A 9,943-nucleotide genomic window follows, 5' to 3' on the forward strand; every position below is an offset into this window, starting at 1 on the left:
AGTATTCCTCAAATAAAATAAGTTGCCTCAGCTTACAAGGCAAATAAAATAAGCATTTCTCAAATAAGTAGCTGCCTCACCTCACTGCCTTACTGCTACATAGCCTTCCCGGCATGGTGCCTTCTTTTGATAATTACTTGTTCCACACCCAAATTGTATAACAGGAAGAGGTCTTGGACCCCTACTTCCCTCTCTCTTTTTTAATAATCTATATAGTCATAATTATAGCTTTAAGTATTCAATGAATAAAGTTTTTGACATTTTTACCCTTTTCCTTACCTAACATCATTTGTGCAGCATATTTTTATTTTATGTCTCACCCAGATTTAATTTCAAAATAAAACCAAACTAAATAAATTAGAAATGGGTATGTATAGCTAAGGTACACCCTTACTACTAGGTGAACAGGGGCATTTGGTGATAGTAAATGATCCCATCAGGCAAGGCTCATCACCTTCTCTCATATTTCATGTTCACCAGTGTTTATTTACTTAATAACTACTGGTATAATATCTTGCTATTATAAAACTAATTCTACTATCATCAAACACATATTTACTTCAAGTTAAAAGCAGAGAATGCATATATAACTAACACGAAGGATTACTCTTCACTAGATTCACCAGCTATAATATTTTGGTCATGTTCCAATATCATAAATCGATCCCAGTGTTATGTAGTAGAGAAAAAATGACTTATATCCAGTTTACGTAAAGCTACGAGTGGTCGAAACCACACTTAAATCCCGGAATGAACTTACGAAGGTTTTTCCACTTAGGGTAGTTAATTGAATACGGACGTAGCCGCCACGAAGGCGCTAAGACGGAAAACGCTCTTAGCTAAGAGGAAAACCCTTCGTAAGTACCTTCCTGAATCCGGCCCCAGAACTTTCCAGGATTAAGTCACTTTCAGGGCCATCACTCTTCATGGTCAACTAAGCATACAATACAAAAAGAAAATACTTACCAAATTTATTTCTAATATACAATAGGCTATAGAGTTTGATCTACAAAATGTCTTTGATCCAGCAGTAAAAAGAATGCATTATTTTAAGGTAGGGCTTATATAGGAAATGTGTATGTATTCACCCACTATGTGTTTCAGAGAGTGGGTATCAGCTTCTGGGCCCCGGCTTTCAGTCACCTACCCCAATGCTACCCAACCCTCTTGATGGAGGGTTGGTAGCCATTGGAAACCGTACAAATAGGCCTGGCCTGGGTCCAGCCGACTCATCCGCAAACTCCATTAGAAACTTATCTAGTTCTCTACTGAAAGCTTCGTCTGTTGTGCCGGTGATATTTCTTATATTTGTTAGCAGAAGTTTGAAGAGTCGTTGACCTGTGATGTTTACACCGTGTTCTCTTATCACGTCCTACTTTTAATTGGATTGATTTTTTACTTCCTACGATGTGTGAGTGTTGGAATTTTATAGTGCAGATTTGCAACTAGATTTTCCATATTGTACATGCATATATTAAACAATGTAACAATTTTTGTTCCTGAGTAGTGTTGTTTTCTGATTGCCTATTGCCTAAGACAGCTCAGGGAAGACTTCTTGAAGAAGCAGACTGCATATCTGTAGTTGACACATTGTTTCCCCCGAGACAACAGCCTTCAGGTACTTTAAAGACGTCTTCCCTCAGCTGATTTAGAGAAAACAGAGTTTGAAGGAATAACAACAATTTCAAATACTTTGGAGGCATAAGCAATCAGAAAATAACACTTACTATCCAGGAACAAAAATAAATTGTTAGTGCCATATCTCTTGTCTCTGTTCCAATGTGCGAGTGTTTCAAACAGTCCCACTAATTACTGGTTTCACTAATTTTATTCGGAAATAAAGGATCTATTTTTTCCTAGCTCTGCTATCTCACCTTCCTTTTTGATGTCGCTGTGTTTGCTTTGTTGTGTTCTCTAAACGTTAGGCACTAATATTATTTCAAGATCTTTGACTTGAGAGGTTACATGTATGAGGAGATCTGGCGGAGTCTTGTACCCGCTGTTTGTTACATGGTCGATGAGAGCCTTCACAGTCTGGGACTGATCGCTCGGATCTCCAGGCCTTCCTCAATAATACGGTCACTTCCTCTTCCGAATATATATTAGTAGTTTGTCACTGTGGTCAGGAAAATTGTACTTGACTTAGTAATTATATATCATCCACTAAAGCTGAACTCTAGAACAATCTGGCGTGTTTGGAGGAAGTACATCAAGACGACAAAGATGTTTTTGTAGCACTTGATTCCTTGAAACAGTCGAAATCCAGTCTTCGTGTCCATAGTTGAGGATTATAAGAACAGGATAAATGAGATAAAGCTGAAATGTCACACAGTGAAATTCATGTGGATTCCACCTCATACCTTGAGGTAACCTTGAGGTGCTTCCGGGGCTTAGTGTCCCCGCGGCCCGGTCGTCGACCAGGCCTCATGGTGGAATAGTGCTCAACGAGGTGGCCAAACGCGCCACATCAAAACCTCAAGTTGATATTAAATGTGTTTTCAGAATGAGACAAATAAGAAGCAAAATCAGAAATATTCAGGCACAAACAGAAGTGTCGAGGAGAGGTATACTGTACGAGGGAAGCCAAACCATGCAACACTACATATGTGTGAGTCAAAACCAACATTTCACATATGGTAAAAGGAGAAACGCTTGGAGTGACTCTGTGTACATGCGTCTCAGGCTTGGGTACAAATATTACTGGCAATATGGTACAGTTGTTAATGATAATGACACTAAGTGTAAACTATGTGTTAAGGTCTCACACCCTCACCCATTATGTTCTTCATTGTCCGTTGATTAATGTATATAGAAACACTGAGATAAGGACTGTTCCTGAACAAATAGCCTGGACGGGACACAACGGAAAGGTTGATGAGATTCTGGAGAGAGAGAAGAAATTTGCACCAAGACTGTAACCTTTTGTTGAATTGTCTGAATGTCTATCGCAAACTCTGTCTATGTATTGAGTCATACAAGTACTTGTGTGTACGTCTGGTAACATACTATGTGTGAATGAAGAAATGTTTATGTTTATCACTCAGAATGTTCGGCAATATGTTGATTGTAATGTGTGTGTGTGTGTGTATATATGTATAAACACGTTATACTGAACGGATTGAGAATAGCTTGAGCTACCTCATTCTTTTGCGCGTATTTATACCTCAATCAACTTGTTTCTATGTCAAATCAATTTCAATTCTCCGAGCAAGAACGGGGCCACATCAGTTACCTGGAGCTTTGCAGTGACTTTATCCACTCTCATCATCATGAGGAAGTCCTCATAATGCACCCAGGGTTATGTGTAGCCCCTCATAACCACAGGAGTTCGATCCCCAACCGGATACCATTCCCACAGGGGTTCCCCTCACCGGATACCATAGCACCCGTGGTGGCCCCACCGGATACCACCGCCGCAGGAAACTGTTCAACTTCCTGGGAACATAATACATATATGTGTTATTGGACTCCCTGAGTTGTCTCAAGGTGACCTCTGTCGCTTCTTCGTGGGTGTGAAGGTCGTTCCTCCAGAGACCTAGTGGACCCTCCCTCTTGGCTCTTCTGTACAGTGCTGGCTTGTACAGTCGGGTGTGTGGGGTGAGGCTTGTATAGTCTGGTGTGTGGGGTGAGGTAGGTGTGTGGGGTGAGGCTTGTATAGTCGGGTGTGTGGGGTGAGGCTTGTATAGTCGGGTGTGTGGGGTGAGGCTTGTATAGTCTGGTGTGTGGGGTGAAGCTTGTACAGTCTGGTGTGTGTGGGGTGAGGCTTGTACAGTCTGGTGTGTGGGGTGAGGCAGGTGGTGATCATGTGATATAGACCACCGGTGTTGGCAACACCTCACCTGCCTGGTTCACTTCCGTTCTTGGGACAGTTGTACACTGGCAACACTGCTCCTGCTGCTGGCCACTCATCCCCCATGTGTTAATGCTCTCTCTCTTTCTGTCTCTGTCTCTCTCTGTCTCTGTCTCTGTCTCTGTCTCTCTCTGTTTCTCTCTCTGACTCACTCACTCACTCACTCACTCACTCACTCACTCACTCACTCACTCACTCACTCACTCACTCACTCACTCACTCACTCACTCACTCACTCAGTGAGCCAGGGCCATGGGGGGAACGGTAGACGACCAGGAAACAGTTAAGAGGTGAGGTGTGAGTAAGCAGCAGGTGACCGTTGCTGGTAGTGGAGCTGCCTCCGTCACCACCACCACCACCGTCCGCCTCACCTGCTGGTGATATAACCTTATATGCTGTCACTGGTGTGACCTGTTTATACCCCATCACTGTAGACAACTCCTGTGCTCATCTGTCGGCACCTTCATGTTCTCTCTCTCACCTCATCCCAATGTGTTCCCGCGTGTGTGTGTGTTTACTCACCTATTTGTGCTTGCGGGGGTTGAGCTTTGGCTCTTTTGTCCCGCCTCTCAACTGTCAATCAACTGGTGTACAGATTCCTGAGCCTACTGGGCTCTATCATATCTACATTATAAGCTGTGTATGGAGTCAGCCTCCACCACATCACTTCCTAGTGCATTCCATTTATTAACTACTCTGACACTGAAAAAATTCTTTCTAACGTCTCTGTGGTTCATCTGGGTACTAAGTTTCCACCTGTGTCCCCTTGTTCGTGTCCCACCCGTGCTGAAGAGTTTGTCTTTGTTCACCCTGTCAATTCCCCTGAGAATTTTGTAGGTGGTTATCATGTCTCCCCTTACTCTTCTGTTTTCCAGGTATGTGAGGTTCAGCTCCTTTAGCTTTTCCTCGTAGCTCATTCCTCTCAGTTCCGAGACGAGCCTGGTGGCATACCGCTGAATCTTCTCTAACTTTGTCTTGTGTTTAACTAGGTATGGACTCCAGGCAGGAGCTGCATACTCCAGGATTGGTCTTACATAAGTGGTATACAGGTGTGTGTGTGTGTGTGTGTGTGTGTGTGCGCGCGTGCATGCGCGCGTGCGTGCCTGCTGATATTATTGTGTGCGTCTGACGAGCTCTCACATGGTGGTGACACATGTTGGTCACACATGTTGGTCACACATGTTGGTCACACATGGTGTTCACACATGGTGGTGACACATAGTGGTGACACATGGTTCATGTATACCTTGGTGGAGGTATACAGAGCTCTGGAGGTGTGTCCGTCCTGCCCCAGTAGCGTCCTGTTCTCCCTTAACATCTTGTAAGACTGTTGGTGTTGAGGAGGTATGTCTGGCCGTCTAGATATGTCTTGAAGCTTACTAGGTCGTGAGCAGTGTTGTGCTGCCACTGTACACCTGGTGTGTACCTCGGGCCAGCCGTAAGATGTGCACCTAAGGCCAGCCGTAAGATGTGCACCTAAGGCCAGCCGTAAGATGTGCACCTAAGGCCAGCCGTAAGATGTGCACCTAAGGCCAGCCGTAAGATGTGCACCTGTTGTGTACCTCGGGCCAGCCGTGCACCTAGTGTGCACCTCGAGCCAGCCGTAAGATGTACACCTGGTGTACACCTAGGGCCAGCCGTGCACCTAGTGTGCACCTGGGGCCAGCCGTGCACCTAGTGTGCACCTCGGGGCAGCAGTAACCCATCAGACACTGCTGGTGACTTAAACATTAATAAGTGTGATGTAAGTGACGTTGCAGCTTATATTTAAGTGTTGTTGTTGTTGAGGTTATTACACCCGTGATACAGTTGTTGTTGAGGTTATTACACCCGTGATACAGTTGTGGTGGACGGTGTTGATGTAATGTTTCTCTCTCCTCATGACTCCCACCTCTCTTACCGCCTGTCTGCGCTCTCAACTTTAATGTAACTTCTTCACTACTCTCACAGTTGCTCTGGAAATCTTTCATGACGGGCCTCCTCTTCCTTCCCTGAGGTGTGGCGAGGCTGTTCCCTCCGTGTTTCCTGGTTGCTTTCTCTCCTCCGCTGAAAAACTAACCTTGCATATTTTTTTTATTTTGTAAATTTTGCCCCGAGGGGCGAGTTTATTGGGCAGCGCCACTCATCTTGTGAGTGGACACACCGCCATAGTGACAGTATTGGGCAGCGCCACTCATCCTGTGAGTGGATACACCGCCATAGTGACAGTATTGGGCAGCGTCACTCATCCTGTGAGTGGACACACCGCCATAGTGACAGTATTGGGCAGCGTCACTCATCCTGTGAGGGGACACACCGCCATAGTGACAGTATTGGGCAGCGCCACTCATCCTGTGAGTGGACACACCGCCATAGTGACAGTATTGGGCAGCACCACTCATCCTGTGAGTGGACACACCGCCATAGTGACAGTATTGGGCAGCGTCACTCATCCTGTGAGTGGACACACCGCCATAGTGACAGTATTGGGCAGCGCCACTCATCCTGTGAGGGGACACACCGCCATAGTGACAGTATTGGGCAGCACCACTCATCCTGTGAGTGTACACACCGCCATAGTGACAGTATTGGGCAGCGTCACTCATCCTGTGAGTGGACACACCGCCATAGTGACAGTATTGGGCAGCGCCACTCATCCTGTGAGGGGACACACCGCCATAATGACAGTATTGGGCAGCGCCACTCATCCTGTGAGGGGACACACCGCCATAGTGACAGTATTGGGCAGCGCCACTCATCCTGTGAGGGGACACACCGCCATAATGACAGTATTGGGCAGCGCCACTCATCCTGTGAGGGGACACACCGCCATAGTGACAGTATTGGGCAGCGCCACTCATCCTGTGAGGGGACACACCGCCATAGTGACAGTATTGGGCAGCGCCACTCATCCTGTGAGTGGACACACCGCCATAGCAGCATGTACAACACTCCCCAATAGGAAGAAAACCCGCTGGGTTGTTCATCCTGTCACTTGTACCCAGACACAGCTGGGACTTGCTTAACTGTCTCAAGTGAACAGCTCCTTGCATATCTTCGATCATTTTCTAGTGTGTTCAAGTAAGTTTATTAAGAATAAGGAAGTACATCTCAAAAGGATAGAGTGGTTTAGGCTATTTCTGCCCTCGTGTATATCAGGTCCCTCCAGGGGCTCACAAACCTATATGGTACACAAGTATTTCTAGTTTGTATTTGTTCTGTGTGTGTGTGTGGGGGGGGGGGATGGCGGAGAGCAGCGTTCTCATACAGCGGTCGGATGGTTCCCTGGCCCAAGTTCCTCCAGGTTACCAGGTGGTGGTGGTGGTGGTGGTGACGGACGGTAACTCCCCCCTATCCTTCACCAACACTGCGGGAGAATTGGCCAGCGAGATCACGCCCTTACGGCATAACCGCTATCCCGCCCGGTGACCGTGACCTGAACCACGACGCACCGGCATGCCCCTTCTCCCCCCTCTCCCCCTCCCCAAGCAACACATCTTCCCGCAACCCCCCCCCCCCCCCCTCCACCCCACACACATCCCCCACTCTTGTCCTTGGCCTGCTGGCCCTCTGACGCACAGCGACGTTCTCCGTCGTCTTTCCGCGAAGAGAGAAAATATTTTTTGTCGACTTCGGGCCTGACGGCTAAGTAAACAGCGTTCTGGATTCGTAGTCCTAAGGTTCCGGGTTCGATCCCCAGCGGAGGCGGAAACAAATGGGCACAGTTTCTTTCACCCTGATGCCCATGTTCACTTAGTAGCAAATAGATACCTGGGAGTCAGAACCCTGCTACGGGCTGCTTCCTGGGGATGTGTAACAAAATGGAGGCCTGGTCGAGGACCGGGCCGCGGGGACGTTAAGCCCCGAAATCATCTCAAGATAACCTCAAGATGACAGGTTTAGTTACCATTTATCTTATGTTTGTTGCCACTTTCTGTTATGGCTGTTTCCCCAAGCTGTTTCTTCCTCGTGTTTCTGGAAGACAGTTTACGAGACGTGAATGTTGCCAGTGACGGAGATCTCTCACACACGGGCGAACATCTCCCCGACCCCAGCTTGTAACACACGCCGACCCCAGCTTGTAACACTCGCCGACCCCAGCTTGTAACACTCGCCGACCCCAGCTTGTAACACTCGCCGACCCCAGCTTGTAACACTCGCCGACCCCAGCTTGTAACACACGCCGACCCCAGCTTGTAACACTCGCCGACCCCAGCTTGTAACACACGCCGACCCCAGCTTGTAACACTCGCCGACCCCAGCTTGTAACACACGCCGACCCCAGCTTGTAACACTCGCCGACCCCAGCTTGTAACACTCGCCGACCCCAGCTTGTAACACTCGCCGACCCCAGCTTGTAACACTCGCCGATCCCAGCTTGTAACACTCGCCGACCCCAGCTTGTAACACTCGCCGACCCCAGCTTGTAACACTCGCCGACCCCAGCTTGTAACACTCGCCGACCCCAGCTTGTAACACTCGCCGACCCCAGCTTGTAACACTCGCCGACCCCAGCTTGTAACACTCGCCGACCCCAGCTTGTAACACTCGCCGACCCCAGCTTGTAACACTCGCCGACCCCAGCTTGTAACACTCGCCGACCCCAGCTTGTAACACACGCCGACCCCAGCTTGTAACACTCGCCGACCCCAGCTTGTAACACTCGCCGACCCCAGCTTGTAACACTCGCCGACCCCAGCTTGTAACACTCGCCGACCCCAGCTGGCAACACACACCGACCCCAGCTTGTAACACTCGCCGACCCCAGCTTGTAACACACGCCGACCCCAGCTGGCAACACTCGCCGACCCCAGCTTGCAACACTCGCCGACCCCAGCTTGCAACACTCGGCAACCCCAGCTTGTAACACTCGCCGACCCCAGCTTGTAACACTCGCCGACCCCAGCTTGTAACACACGCCGACCCCAGCTCGTAACACTCGCCGACCCCAGCTTGTAACACTCGCCGACCCCAGCTTGTAACACTCGCCGACCCCAGCTTGTAACACTCGCCGACCCCAGCTTGTAACACTCGCCGACCCCAGCTTGTAACACTCGCCGACCCCAGCTTGTAACACTCGCCGACCCCAGCTTGTAACACTCGCCGACCCCAGCTTGTAACACACGCCGACCCCAGCTTGTAACACTCGCCGACCCCAGCTTGTAACACTCGCCGACCCCAGCTGGCAACACACACCGACCCCAGCTTGTAACACTCGCCGACCCCAGCTTGTAACACACGCCGACTCCAGCTGGCAACACTCGCCGACCCCAGCTTGCAACACTCGCCGACCCCAGCTTGCAACACTCGCCGACCCCAGCTTGTAACACACGCCGACCCCAGCTTGTAACACTCGCCGACCCCAGCTTGTAACACTCGCCGACCCCAGCTGGCAACACACGCCGACCCCAGCTTGTAACACACGCCGACCCCAGCTTGTAACACACGCCGACCCCAGCTTGTAACACACCCGACCGCAGCTTGTAACACTCGCCGACCCCAGCTTGTAACACACGCCGACCCCAGCTTGTAACACACGCCGACCCCAGCTTGTAACACTCGCCGACCCCAGCTTGTAACACTCGCCGACCCCAGCTTGTAACACTCGCCGACCCCAGCTTGTAACACACGCCGACCCCAACTTGCAACACTCGCCGACCCCAGCTTGTAACACACGCCGACCCCAGCTTGTAACACACGCCGACCCCAGCTTGTAACACACGCCGACCCCAACTTGCAACACTCGCCGACCCCAGCTTGTAACACACGCCGACCCCAGCTTGTAACACACGCCGACCCCAGCTTGCAACACTCGCCGACCCCAGCTTGTAACACACGCCGACCCCAACTTGCAACACTCGCCGACCCCAGCTTGTAACACACGCCGACCCCAGCTTGTAACACACGCCGACCCCAGCTTGTAACACTCGCCGACCCCAGCTTGTAACACACGCCGACCCCACCTTGTAACACTCGCCGACCCCAACTTGCAACACTCGCCGACCCCAGCTTGTAACACACGCCGACCCCAGCTTGTAACACACGCCGACCCCAGCTTGTAACACTCGCCGACCCCAGCTTGTAACACTCGCCGACCCCAGCTTGTAACACACG

Source organism: Procambarus clarkii, chromosome 35, assembly GCF_040958095.1.
Source record: "Procambarus clarkii isolate CNS0578487 chromosome 35, FALCON_Pclarkii_2.0, whole genome shotgun sequence".
Lineage (NCBI taxonomy): Eukaryota > Metazoa > Arthropoda > Malacostraca > Decapoda > Cambaridae > Procambarus > Procambarus clarkii.